We start from the raw sequence: 15370 nt of genomic DNA, 5'->3' as shown, positions 1-15370 counted from the left end.
GTAATCACAGAAAATGTTCTCTCCAGAGAAAAGTATTTTACTTAGGCATTGCTGGATAAAATAGTTTCTTTTTTTTTTTTTTTTGCACTTAAAACAGTAACAGGCTTGTGAATCTTTCCAGGAGAGACACCCAAGAAGAATGTGAATGCTGTATCATCAGCTGTGTGGGGTTTTCAATTCATAGAGCCCGCTGTGTTTTTCTTTGAACTATTGGTTGGTTTTCCAGTGCAATACTTCCAAAGGATGGTGAATCTTATTTTGCTGTTTTCAAGATTCCAAATCAGCGAGAATGTCCACGGGCAACATAAAGTGCATATAGGAATGTATGCTTCAAAATGTTTGTTCTGATTTCATTATCACAACAACGCTGCTTGGTAAAGAAGGCTGAGATCATTATCGCCAACTGTTTCCCCTGTAATGCTGCATTTCCAGGTGAAATAATAAATGCGGATAAAAAAGAATCTCTTGCATGCCTTAAGACAGGCAAGTAAAAATGAAGTCTCACAAAATGAAATAAAGCTTTCTACTTCCTTAGGAAATAATAATAAGGTGGTTAATGAGCAAGAAACTGGAAGATCTTTTTTTTTTTTTAATCTGTAGGAGGCTTTGTTTTACTTTTCCTAAATAAGTAAAAAAGTACCCAGTACTATGTGTTCACTTCTATCTCTTCTATACAAAGAGAAGCGATAGCAGCCACAGAGAAGGAGCTGTAATCCCTATGAGAGGTTTAATGAGGAGTCAAATGGAACTCTTATCGTGCCCTTGCCAATGAAGTTCAATTCTGTCCTCCAGGGACCAACTCTAATGTAGTTCCGTGTGTTTAGTCCTGGCTTCCACTACTGAAATCGCCTACCAGGCTGTCAGCAGTTTCGGTGTTTCAGAGGCATATTTATGGGAGTTGCTGAATGGGAAATAGTTTACTTTTTATAGAATGAAGAAAAAACTCAAGCCATTGATCTCTAGAATATAATCCACTTAAAAAACACAGTAACAGCGATGCATTTTATCATCCATAGCTCACATATTACAATTGTTATAACATAGGAACTGTAGATTATATGTAATATGTTCTCAAGATCAGATGACCAGGCAGCATTTTGATTTTCAATTCATCTGAGCATTTGTTTTCATTTTTCTCTTGATGAACACTGGTTTCTCGCCTAAAAGACGTGTTGACAATTCATAAATTCTGTCTTTCAAAATGAGAATGATTGGCAACCCTCAGGTGAATAGCATGTTCCAACTGCCAAGACTTATTATTCTTGCCACACTTGAAAAACAGTGAAATTCACTACAGAAAGACATTTTCGCTTTTACATGGAAACTGTTTTCCCATTGCCTCTTTTTTCTTCCTAAATAATTTCTATTAAGGGACCTATCTCTTTTTTTTTACTTGACCCTTACATGGTTTTAAGAAAAATTAAATAAGAGTATTCTATTACAAGGTATAGGTTTCATGATACAAAATCATCCACTCAAAGGAATAAGAAAACATAGATTGAAAACATGAGCAGATATTTAATATAGGACACGAACTGAAGGCTATAGATGAGTGATCCTAAATTAGGAAGGCAGATGGTCATTTTTAGATACTATTCTTTCAATTATATTCTATGCTTTGTGTTGTTAACATTTTCTTTACTAGCCCTAAAATTTAAAAAATAAAATACATTAAACAGCCTTAAGTTATGCAGTTTTATTTTATATTTTGTTTATATGCATTGGCTAATGAACTTTCATAATAATATTTTTCTGAGCACCCAGACATTGTTATCATATAACCATCTAACTTTTCTTCATAACTAGCCTTCTTGACTAATTATAATGTAAAGCATTAACATCTTGCATGGGAGGATTCACTTTAGCTTGGCGAAAAGGCATGACTTAAACTTGAATATAATTTATAAATAAAGCAAGACATACTGTTTGCTAAGTGGAAATACTGTCTGCAGATCCTTCCTTCTCTTCTTCCTTTATTTCAGTTCAAACTAAAAATGGAATGCAGCATTTACTGTCTACTATATGACACACATAGTGTCTATATTTGTGTTATTAAAAAGTGGTTACCAATATATAATTATGGAAAATTTGGTCATAGTGATTTCATAGAATCTATGAAAATATTAATCACATACTTTGAAAATGCACTGCCTTAACTGCTAAGGATTTTACCAAGAGGCACAATAATACTGCATTGACAATTTTACTCCAGGTCAATTACACCAAATCAATTTTTCATGCTAAAAATTACAGTTAATAATATTCTCAAATCTGTGAGAGATAGGGTGAAGATGACTATAGTCTAAAGAGGAGTAGGGGATGCCACTGATAGATTGGTGTCATTATGTGTCTTAGCAGAAGGATCTAGAAGAAAAATTTTGAAGAAGGCACAAATGTTCTGGGGGAAATTCCAGTGCCTGAGGGAAGAATATTTTCCTCATAAAGGGACATAAAGAAAAGTCATAATTGTGAAGCTGTACATTTCTAGATATGTTTATGTAGTGTGACTATCTGTAAAAGGAACAGTTTGGGAGAGGGAGTTGAATGTAGAGATTTCATCCATTTTGTTTGGTAACTGGATACTGCAGAGAAAGTTACAAGGGCAAGCATTTAACATATGGGTAGAGGACGATTTGAATGAAATCCAGTCAGGGATCAACGTATGTCAAGCCTATGGTCAGTCTCTGTTAACTCGCTGTCATACACTACAAGGGTCATTTCCAACCATTTCTACTCACTTCAGTCCTTCAGCTCTCTGCCCTGCAGACCTTTTCAATGCTTTGATTTCACCTTCTACCTTACAGAGAAAATAGAGGCCATAAAGTGACAACATTTTTTGTCTTCCCTGACAGTAAACATAATCCCACCCATATCTGTCCCTATGTCTCTTGTTAAGAAAAAGCAGCTCTCTCTCAATAACCACCTAAGGCTAATGCTACCACCGATTGTCTAGAACCCATTCTTTCCAGCCTTCCCCACCTTCTTATTTTAAAAAAACTTATTTATTTATTTATTTATTTTTGGCTGTGTTGGGTCTTCGTCTCTGTGCGAGGGCTTTCTCTAGTTGCAGCAAGCGGGGGCCACTCTTCATCGCGGTGCGCGGGCCTCTCACTATCGCGGCCTCTCTTGTTGCAGAGCACAGGCTCCAGACGCGCAGGCTCAGTAGTTGTGGCTTACGGGCCCAGTTGCTCCGCGGCATGTGGGATCTTCCCAGACCAGGGCTCGAACCAGTGTCCCCTGCATTGGCAGGCAGATTCTCAACCACTGCGCCACCAGGGAAGCCCCCACCTTCTTATTTTAAACCTCCTCCTTTTCATGTATTCCATCCCTTGGCTTTTTAACCACATTCATATCTTTAAAATTGAAGGAAAGAAAACCTTCACTGAATCATTCATGCTCTCAGCTGCTGTCTTTTCTTTCTCTTGATGTTTCACCACGGCCCCTTCACTGCAATATTTTCCAAAGGGTTGCGTAGACTCTGTCTCCATTCTGTTTTTACCATCTGCTGACTCTTCAAACCACTCTGGTGTGGCTTCTACTCCTGTCATCTCACCAGCACGCCTCTCACTAAGAATCACTTTGCCGTATGTGCTATGTTGGCTTCTCCCTCCTTTCTGAAGCACTCTCTTCTCTGACTCTCCATAACTCTGCACATTAATGGTTTTTCTTTGATATCTCCGGATGTTCTTTTGAAATCTCCCTTGCTGGATCATTCTCCTCTTCCTGTCCATTTAATGTTGCAATTTTCAAAGCCTAGCCCTAAACTCTACTATCTTCCTCTGTATCTGTGCCCTAGCCAATCTAATGTATGACTATGTTTCAATCCCCATCTATGCAGATGATCTAAAGAGTTATATCAGCAGTCTTCATACAACACTCTTTTGACCCATGCAGACCCGTATTCCTAACTGCATGCTCAGAAGTCCTTTGGAATTTTTAAAACACCTTAAGCATTAAAAACTCTACAAGTAAGAAATGCTGGAGAGGGTGTGGAGAAAAGGGAACACTTCTACACTGCTGGTGGGAATGTAAATTCTGCAGCCACTATGGAAAACAGTATGGAGGTTCCTTTTCCTTAAAAATCTAGGAAAAGAGTTGCCATTATGATACAGCAATCCCACTGCCGGGCATATATCCAGAAGAGATGAAAACTCTAATTCGAAAAGATACGTGCACCCCAATGTTCATAGCAACACTGTTTACAATAGCCAAGACATGGAAGCAACTTAGATGTCTATAGACAAATGAATAGATAAAGATGAGATGTATATATACAACAGAATACTACTTGGCCATAAAAAAGAAAGAAATAATGCCATTTGCAGCAACATGGATGGACCCAGAGATTATCATACTAAGCGAAGTAAGTCAGAAAGAGAAAGACAAATACCATATGATATCACTCATATGTGGAATCTAAAATATGACACAAATGAACTTATTTATGAAACAGAAACAGACTCACAGACATGGAAACAAACTTATGGCTACCAAAGGGGAAAGGGGGTGGGGGAGGGATAAATTAGGAGTTTGGGATTAGCAGATGCAAACTACTATATATAAAATAGATAAATAACAAGGTCCTACTGTATAGCACAGGGAACTATATTCAATATCCTGTAATAAACCATAATGGAAAAGAATATGAAAAAGGATATATATATATATATATATATATATATATATATATATATAACTGAAATAACTTTGCTCTACACCAGAAACTAACACAACCTTGTAAATCAACTATACTTTAATTTAAAAATATAATAATAGGGCTTCCCTGGTGGCGCAGTGGTTGAGAATCTGCCTGCCGGTGCAGGGGACACGGGTTCGAGCCCTGGTCTGGGAGGATCCCGCATGCCGCGGAGCACCTGGGCCCGTGAGCCACAACTACTGAGCCTGCGCGTCTGGAGCCTGTGCTCCGCAACAAGAGGCCGCGATAGTGAGAGGCCCGCGCATCGTGATGAAGAGTGGCCCCCACTTGCCACAACTAGAGAAAACCCTCGCACAGAAACGAAGACCCAACACAGCCATAAATAAATAAATAATTTTAAAAAAATAAAAATAAAAATATTATAATAATAATAAAAAGATAAAACACCTCAAACTTAAAAAGTCTGAAACTGAACTCATAATAATACCTCCAGCATTTCTTATCTCCGTAAATGATACCAACACCAAACCATTTGCACAAGCCAGGAACCAAGAAGTTGATGCCTCCTTCTCCTCCCCAACAGCTCCATATCCAATTTGATTCAATGTCCTGTCATTTTACCTCTGAAATAATTCTTATGTAAATTCACTTTTCTCTATCCCAATCACCTTCATCCTAGTTCAAATTACCATTACCTCTTGCCTGAACTATTATAATACTTTCTTAACTGAAGAGTGTACCTGCAGCTTCTACAGCTCCTTCTACCTCACCTAGAAGCACGATAGGACCTAAAATGGTAGGTTACATCTGCAGCCAGTTGGAAGCAGTTTTTGAAGCTCAAATCTGATGAGCTCACTCTGACTTTCTTACATAAATCCAAGCAATGGCTTCCAAGTACGTCTAGGAAAAAATTCCTCCTCATGGCCCATAAGTCCATCTGTCTCTTATCTGCATTTCAAGTCTCTTGTCACACCTCCATCTCCTTTGCTCTCTAAGCTTCGAAAACTCATGCGTACCATGTCTTCTCCTGACATCGAGTCATGTGCCTGTTCTCTGTGCCTGGAATGCTCCTCTCCTCTCTTTAATCTGATCTCTGCTCAAACTTCACTTCCTGAGCCTAATCTCATAGTTTAAGATTTCATAGACCATCTAGTCTTTTATTATCGATATTTTATTTTTATTTTTAATTACCATTTATCTAATGAGTGTCTCCTTCATTGGACTGTAAACTCTGCAAGCACAGGAATTATGTCAAGTATTTGCTTGCCATCTTCTCCAGAGAACTTGTCAGTTCCAGGAATAAAGTAGGTACTCAGAAACTATTGGTTGAATGAATAAAGCAGCATAGTTGCCAATGATAATTGTACTATCAAACATTGCAATATGAAATATTTCTGTTAATGTTTTGGTTTGATTGTTCAAGATGCGAAACTCTAGTCCAGGTTCACTTCTGCTTTTTTAGGAAACAACAAATATGGGTCAGCAAAATAGCAATATTTGCACATGAATTACCCTGGGGAAACTTGCACAGCACCAAAGATTGGTGAGTGATCAAGGAGAGGAACACAAAAGAGCAAATAATTTTTATTAGGATGATAATTTTACTCAAAATTTAGGCAATCCTTCAGCTTTTGAATGGGTAAAGAAACCATGGTCTATACAACAATAGAATATCACTCAGGAATAAAAATAAACTACTGATACATGCAACAACATGAATGAATCTCAGATGCATTATGCTAAGTGAAGAGAAGTCAGACTCAAAAAGCCACCCACTGTATGATGCCATTTATGTGTCATTTTGGAAATGGCACAACTATAGGGGAAAAAAAAAAAAAAGATCAATCGTTGCCAAGGGCCAGAGGGGATGAAAGAGGTTGACTAAAAGAGACACAACGGAACTTTCGGGGTGACGGAAATGTTCTAAGTCTTGATTTTGTTGGCAGTCCCATACCATGCATTTGTCAAAACTCATTAAACTTTACCTTAATAAGAACAAATTTTACTGTATTTTTTAATTTTAAAAAAGCAAAAGAAATCCAGGCAAGAATTAAATATGGTCGAAAACATTCTGTCCCATGACAAAATAGTTTTTTAAAATGACAATATTACTTTATGTTCATACATGTGAGTATCAGCACTTCTAAGAGCATTTCAAAATATTTAATGATAACTGTGTTTTAGGACAAATTCCGATTGCTGATGGTGTGATTGACTCTCCCCAAATATCTCAGGAGAAAATCTTAGAATTAAGCTTACGAAATTGTTTAACTCTCTTCCACTTTGTCTCCTTTTAGCTGAGAGGCTTACATGGATTATTCATTAAGTCACTCAGCAAACATATATTTTTCAACTCCTGCTGCGTTGGGCTCAGCTGAGATACGGTTGTTGACTTCTGGGAGCTTTCAACCTAGTAGGAAAGATGGTATACTAAAAGAACTATCAACAAGATAAAATGCAGTAAGTAGAAACAAAAGTAGAGACATATGCTAAAAAGCATTCAAGGAAGGGATAGATAATTTGTGAAGATCCTAGAAGCTGGAAAGCCCAGGGTATGACTTGAAATATGAATATAATATAGAGTTAGGGGAGTTGGGGTGACAATATTAACATGCAGTAAGTCCTTTGCTCACCAATACATATGTCTGTCTCTTCTTCCTGGGAGCACACAGCTTTACCCCATTTCCCAGTTTCTCTTTCAGTTACATGTTGAGGTAGGTCTGAGTCATGGCCCACGGAATGTGGCAGGAGCTTTGTGCACTTCCCAGACCAGCCCATTAAAAACCTCCATGCACAACCCTCACTTTCATCCTGAATAGGGAAGACTCTAACCACCTAGAGAAGTTAAGAATCATAAGATGAAAGGACCCTTGATTCCTCGCACTGGCAAGAAAAGGAGAACACCAGCAAACCCATCCTAAACCATGATCTGAAAGGTGGAAAGGTATATTTAGACCAGGAGACCAACAAAGGCCCGGTTAAGGGAACTGGGACTACTGAAGTATTTTTAAAGTGATGTGATCAGAGCTGGATCCTTTAGAAAAATTGGTCTGGGTACATTTTTTAGTAAGATGGATAAATTGGGAAAAAGAGAAGATCAAAGGATTATACATTTTAGTAAAAGTTTAAATTAAAATAATAGTTTATAAAATCTGTATTGGGAAGGTGACTACAGAAGAAAAAGATCTGTGAAGATAAAGACATGCTCCAAACTTCTCTGAGCCCTTAACTTGCTACTCACAAGAGCCTTGTCATAGACAACACCCTGGCCACGTGTTGGCACCAAGAGAAACTCTTCAGGCTCCACCTCACACCTCTAGAATCTACTTGCTGTCAAGGGTTCAAGTTGTCTTATACTACTCATTATCTTCACAGTACCACTCATTTTGTTTGTCTGCTTGGTTTTCCTTCCATTGGTGCTTCACTTCTACATACTTAGCTCATGTCTCCCTGAATTCCAGTTTTTGCAATTTAGATTATCTGAGCCCCTTCAATATTGTTTCTGGGTCATTTTTATGGGACCCCATTGATCTTTAAACACATTCTTACTTTCTGGCTCTGTACGAACACTTTAAAAATCTGTCCTTTTGATAAAAGAAATTAAATTAACATGGGTCTTAAATTATAATTTATTAAATTATTTGGCAAATAGTTATTGTGCACTTACTACGTGTCGGGCTCTGTTTTAATGCTCAGAATAGGAACAAAACCTGGAATGGCCATGAAGTGGTGATCTCACTGATGAGTTCAAGGAACAGCAAAAAGGCCAGTGTGTTTGGAATGGAACGTTTATGGTCGGACATTGGTGGTACATGAGGGTGAGATGTGTTGAAGGAAGATTGCATGGGACCTCGAAGATCATTTTAAGGACTTTGGCTTTTAACCTGAGAGATAGGAAACCAGTTCAGATTCGTGTGTAGAGGAGTGATGTTGTCTAACTCAGATGTACACTTAGCCTCTGTGTTGAGAATATACTCTTGGAAGCAAGATTAGAAGACCAGCTGGAAGACTATTGGATAATGAAGATAAGAAATGATGTGTAGTGGAGATGCTGAGAAACTCTGAGAGTCTATATAGGCTTTTGCAAGCAGGAACAAAAAATAATTTGTTCAGGTATGAGATATGAATTAACAAGAATGAGAAAAAAGGAGGAATCTGAGATGACACCCTGGTTTTGGACTTAGACAGGAAGGAGGGACATGCCATTGTTTGGTTAAAGGAAGACTGAGCTGGTGTAGGTTTTGAGGGTAGATTAGGAGTTCAGTTTTAGACATGTTAATTTTTAATATTAGACATCTAATTAGAGATGTGGATAGGAAGTAGACAAATCATTCTTGAAATGAGGGGTTAGGTCTGGACTGATGTAATACATTTAAACATCTTCAGTGTATAAAATGGTATTTAAAACTTTGAAACTGTCTGAGATTACCTAGGGAGAGTGTAGAATACAGAAGAGAAGAAATCAAAGGGCCGAGTATTAGTTTTATTTTCATCTTTGGGCATTGCAGAATGCCACAAAAAGTTCTCTAGAAACAAATGAAGAGAAAAACCTTGTTTTCCCCCTCCATCAGGATGAAGGCAAATTGTCTACCTATCCATAAATCTGTATGATAGCTATTTGATGGTATGAGCAGTTTATAAAATAAATATCATAACCTAACTTAATAGAGCAATTTGAATATGTACATATAGATAAGTATCAAAATTAAAATGTCTACATGTATATATGCTTTACTAAACATTTTGTCAATAGTGTTTTCATTCTTTTTTGGCTTAGTATTTGTTTTGTCATTAGCTGGACCCTTGATTAGACAAAAGCTCTCACTCATTTATTCTCTTTTTCAAACGGTATTTATTAAGTGTCTACTATTTGTTCAATAATTTGGCTAGGTCCTGTGGTTATAAACATTGTTACTTTTATTATTTTTCTATTCCTTATTCTTGGAAAAACTCTCAGTTGGAATTTTTAGCAGAAACCAAGTGTGAATATTGTTATTTTTAGAGTGTTGAAAATAGATATGCAAAAATCCAATATACATGCATCTACTCTGTTTTACAACCACAGCAATATCAGCAAAATTTCATGTTCAGAAACTTTGATATAAAAATGATTTTTAAAAATCCCATTACTGATATATCCAAAGATTTTATAAAGTCAAATGAGCTCAATTACTTTGAGTTTAAGAAGCCAATTACATATTGGAGTCTTGGGGTCCTTTGGCAATGCCCTTGAGGACCTGAAGGATGTCCTGGGAATCTCCTTGTTTTACTCCTGAAGCTACTAATTCTTGCAGGTCCCCACTTATCCATATCAACTAGTGTTGGGCTCTTGATCCTAAACTAAATACACTGGCCTATCTTTGATATCATGAATTCTTATTGCTTTCATTTGCTTAAATATAAAACCTCAGTGTTACTTAACAGTCACTTTTTAGATAACTGCAAGGTGAGGTAAACATGTTTTTAAAAAGCTGCAGAAGGTTTATTTCCAATTTCCCAGACTTCCTGGGTCTCACAAATTAAGTGACCATGTTGACAATGACTTAGTGAAAAGTGATTTATTTGCATGGGTAACATATGTCCCTTCTGAATCTTCCTTATAACCTTTGAAATTTAAAATGGTAGAAAAATTACGTTGATGCTGAATTACCATGTCACATAATATCTGTAACAGCAGCAACTAAACAATCTGCATTTCCATTTCTTAAAAACAACATATCCCAAACCTTTCAAAGTTCTTCGTAAAGCATGAAATTACCTCCAGTTACCAAGTCACAAAATGGAACTGGAGCATAAAATAAGAGTAAAGATCGATACTAACATGAAGAACATTTGTCTACTTACAGATGTGCAAAGAAAAGTTCAAGCATATGCCAGGCTCTGAGAAAGCCCCAAAGCTGCTAAGAAATAGTTAGAAGCCTCATGCTTCTGGGCAATGGAATTTAGAAATAATTGATATGGAAAATTTCTTCTACAGAAAATGCAAATCATCCCAGAAGCAAAAAAATTTAAATGTCATTACTTGCACTCAATGAGAAAAACATATTTAGGAATACTAAGAGATCAATAACTAAATGTCACACTTTCCATGAATTGTTTGGGAAAGTGGCATCTACCCAGTGAAGTGTGGAAAATAATGAATGCCCTGAAATTTACTGGCCTGAATTTTGGTGTTACAGAGACTTAAAAAATAAATGAGTACCACATGTAACTTTAAAGGTTAGCAAACATAAAATAAAACAAAGGAAATTTGTTGAAAATAATGAGATGCTCTTACATATACTGAAATGTAAAGATCACCCAGATATTGTTAAGGAGAAGAAACAATTTGCAGAAAATTATATATGATGTAATGCCACTTGTACAAAAATATTCATTATATAAGTGGATAGGAAAAACTGCCAGGAGAATTGATTTCTAAAGAGGGCAGAGTGGATGCAGAAAGGAAGTTTTTATATTTTGTTCGACATACTTTTGAAATGTTGAAAAATTTTACATTGAGAATATATTTGATGAGCCCACTGGCTTTATTTTAAAATTTACGTGAAATAGATATACACAGAAAAGCCACCAATTATAAGAAAGATTTGGAACATTACAGATTAATTTAAAAATAGATGAATGCATTACTTACTAAAGACCTGGAAATATTGGGGATATAAGTGGGAACACCACGAATGCGTTTGAAATAGATATAAAAGAGTAGTCAGATACTATTTTATCAGAATAAGTATCTGTAGGAAAAAGTTCCACAAACTAGATCCACATTACTAAGAACAATGCCACCATCATGGTTGGCCAATTTCACTTAGGCAGCAATGACAGAATACAAGTATATAACAATGGCTATGAGTTTTTGAGTTGCAAATAAACTATTCTCAGTCCATGTTTTGAAAAAAATCAATATTATTGCAGCAAGCATATTACATTGGAGTGATGATAGGTTAGAAAATTTATCTTATTCTGTATAATAACTAATACATTAAATTCTTTGCCAGTCCTTTGGAATAAATTATTTCTGTGCAATATTACTAATTATGTCGGTATCAGATATTTCTGTTGCTTAATAATCTGCAGTGAGCCAAGAAGATCCTTCAGTGAGTTTAACTTTCCCTTAGGATTATGAATTTCATTAGAAACTAACAATTAAAATATGTCTGAGAGAAGTTAGTGACATCTGTATCAAAATAAAGGAGCCAGATGTCTCCATTAACCTACTATGGTCAACAGAGATATATGAAAAAAAGAAATGTGTCTTGGTTGTTTGCTTTCATACACACACACACACACACACACAAATCTATGCATGATTTTGATTCCAAAACATACAGGAAAAAAACATCTTTTATATTTCTGATTCAAACAAGCACCAACTTTTACTCCAGGGCATTTTTTTTGTCACTTGTCTTTCTGATATTCTAAATCTCAGAACATGATAATTTATCCCATCACAAAGGGAAAGAGTTATTCATTTATATCTACCCTCAAATCATATCAGAGAGAATTTAAAGTACTTTGATACATTCATATTTTGTGTGAAACGTTTCTAAATAATTAATAAAAGATTCCAGAAAATTAACGCTGAAGACATAAAACACGCGGAAACAAGTGAAATGTAGGTACGTCTATCTTTAAAAATAAATAAATATTAAAAAATTTCCATTGTTCTATTTAGGATATTGAAAAGGACTTCGTTTTATCTGTGAGGGATGTGTCATACCCCAGTGCGTGGTAGTATTGTGCGTCCTGGAAGTTCAAATCTAAACAATTCTATTTCTCATCCTCTAGAAGTAACTAAAATCAAATCTCCAAATCATCTTAATAGAGCCAAGTAGAATGAACATACTAGGCCCTACGTATGGTGGCAGTCCGGCAGTATGTGTTGATGAGGAACAAATGATTCTATGAACTGACACTAAGCAACTTCAGAGCCCAGAGGTAGACCTAAGACCTCAAAGCTTATACAATCTGGGGAGCCTTTTAAAAGAAAAAGAATAAAAACGGAAAATCCAAAATTAGGTGTGAAAGTAAATGTATTTAAAACGAGAAAAAATCATAACAAACTATAAAACTTTAAGTTAATAATTGTACAAACATCATAAAAATCCAGAAAAATAACCTATACTTTTATCTCCCATATTCTTTTTTTTTTTTTTTTTTAATATTTGGCTGTGTTGGGTCTTCGTTGCTGCGCGCGCTTTCTCTAGTTGCGGCGAGCGGGGGCTACTCTTCATTGCGGTGTGTGGGCTTCTCATTGCGGTGGCTTCTCTTGTTGCGGAGCATGGGCTTATAGGCACACGGGCTTCAGTAGTTGTGGCATGCAGGCTCAGTAGCTGTGGCTCGCAGGCTCTAGAGTGCAGGCTCAGTAGTTGTTGCGCACGGGTTTAGTTGCTGTGCGGCCTGTGGGATCTTCCTGGACCAGGGCTCAAACCCGTGTGCCCTGCCTTGGCAGGTGGGTTCTTAACCGCTGCGCCACCAGGGAAGTCCCTATCTGCCATATTCTTGTTATAATTTTTGCCTACGGTTTTTGGTGCATAGTCTGGTTGCTTCTTTGTTTGAAAATAGTATTGCAATATCATTTTCAGTTGAAGAATAGAAATATAATCCAGTTTTTCTTCCAGCATGGATGATCAAAACTTATATTTTATTGTTAATACTTGGCATGCCTAAAACATTTGCTTTGGACCTTAAAAACACAAATTCTGATTTCATATTGTTTAATTGCCATCAAGAAAGAAAACAATATGATCTGTTTATAATTGTATATGCTACATTTTAAGAATATTTCTGACAGGAGAGAACATCCATATTAACACAGTACTGAAGATAAAATCCTCTCCTTACAATTTAATGTCTGATTGGAAGAATTTTTCAGATTCCGCCTGTGCTCACATATGCTGAGCACTGTTTGTAAATAATATTTCTTTTTGGTGCTGCGTCTTTGTGTCATGATGCTGGACTGTCAGACAGTGGGTACTAGGGGGATTCCTGGAAGCTATTCTTACACTGACAATAATTTTTTATTTCATGAAAGTGACTGTGACCTACATAAATATGTTTCTAAACCCAAAGTAAATGCCTCTCCCACTTCACTTTTCCTTTAGCCAGCTCTCAAAAATGACTGAGGCTCCAAGCCATTCAAAAGGGAGTGGAAACTGTACAGTGGAGGGGAAGTCAGAGTGTAAAGAGAAATGTGTCGTAACTAATTCAATTTAAAAACCTTACTTTTTCAAATTTTATAAAAACGGGTGACATGACAACATGTTGATAGGGTGCATCCCAGAGTTCTGGAAGGGGTTTTAGATCTTAAGTTTCATTAGCTTCAGAGTCTCTGCCAGCCACTCATATGCATGTAGCTAGAAATATACCTTCCCCTTCCTTCCCCATGGATGGGAACAGGGCTGGCATCCTACAACAAAGCCTTCCCCCAGCTCTCTATATACCCTTTGGCTGTAGTCTTTCCTCACTTCAGTTTTCTAAAAAATGTTGGTAGGGTTAGTAGTGGTTACAAACAGGTGATACAAAAGGATGGCGGATTACAGGTGACTTTTTTCCCCAGGACTGTCCCAACCATCATTACAAAATGCAGAAGGCATTCGTCCAGACTATACAGAATAAATCACCTTCAATACTGCAGTGAAGCATCTATTATGTGTGCTTGTATGTGGCATATATTTACTATAATCTATTCTGTGAATACATGGCAAATGGTTGTTTATTATAAGAGAAGGCCAAGTGGCACTGAGCCTTAGAGTGGGCATTTCATAATCAAAATGAGTAATAGCAATCACCACATTTTAATTACTACTAAGATGGTCCTCATTTTAGATCTTTATCCCCAATTTTTTTTCTTAAAATATTTCTCCCTGCTACTCTTTTCCAGTTACTTTTGTGGCTACTGTATAATGAACATAAAATAATTCCTGAACTCCTGCTGCTAGGAAGCTAGGTAATGAGAATACACAGACATAAACATGCACAACTGAAGTGGATTGATTTTCAGTTTGATCTTCAATAAGGAAGATCCCTTTTCCACTAAAGGGAGTCAAACACATTTCTTCCTGCTTCACCTTAGCATTATAGAAAACTCTCATTGTGTAGAGATTAGGGAATGTGTTGAAAATGACGTAAAGAGAAAATATTCTTTTAGAAAAAGAAGATAGAGAACATTTGGATCTAAGGAAAAGAAACGAGTCCTGGAGGACAAAGTACTGACCTTCAAGATGGGAGAGTTCCAATGTAATCAACCTGCCACGAGGTAGCAAGCTCAAAGTGTGGAAAAGAGTGCCATGTGAGGGACTCAGCACTGACTTCATGTAGTTGACATGTTAGGCACTCAGGGGTGGGGTGATAGCCAGGTCAGTCCTGGTGAAAGGGCAGATAGGTTGTTGAGGCCATGGATAACCTCCATCCTTGATGGATATTGTGAAAGCAGTTCCGTATACTGTTTATTGGTAGCCTGAAGATATATACCATATACAATAGAATAGCACCTAAGCTATTGATCCTAGAATAGCATCTAAGGAATGTATGCCAGCTGGTGCCATTATGAGTCTTCAACAGACCATTCCATTGCTTGGATTTTCTGGGTAATGAGATGTATGAAACATCAGTGAATTGTGGGAAGAGTCCATTGCTGCATTTCCAAGGAAATAAAGGTATCCCACCTGGATGTGATGTTGGATGGGATATCACAGCAATGTGTAAGATTTT

Source organism: Balaenoptera ricei, chromosome 10, assembly GCF_028023285.1.
Source record: "Balaenoptera ricei isolate mBalRic1 chromosome 10, mBalRic1.hap2, whole genome shotgun sequence".
In the NCBI taxonomy this organism is placed as follows: domain Eukaryota; kingdom Metazoa; phylum Chordata; class Mammalia; order Artiodactyla; family Balaenopteridae; genus Balaenoptera; species Balaenoptera ricei.
This window is presented reverse-complemented; position numbering follows the sequence as displayed.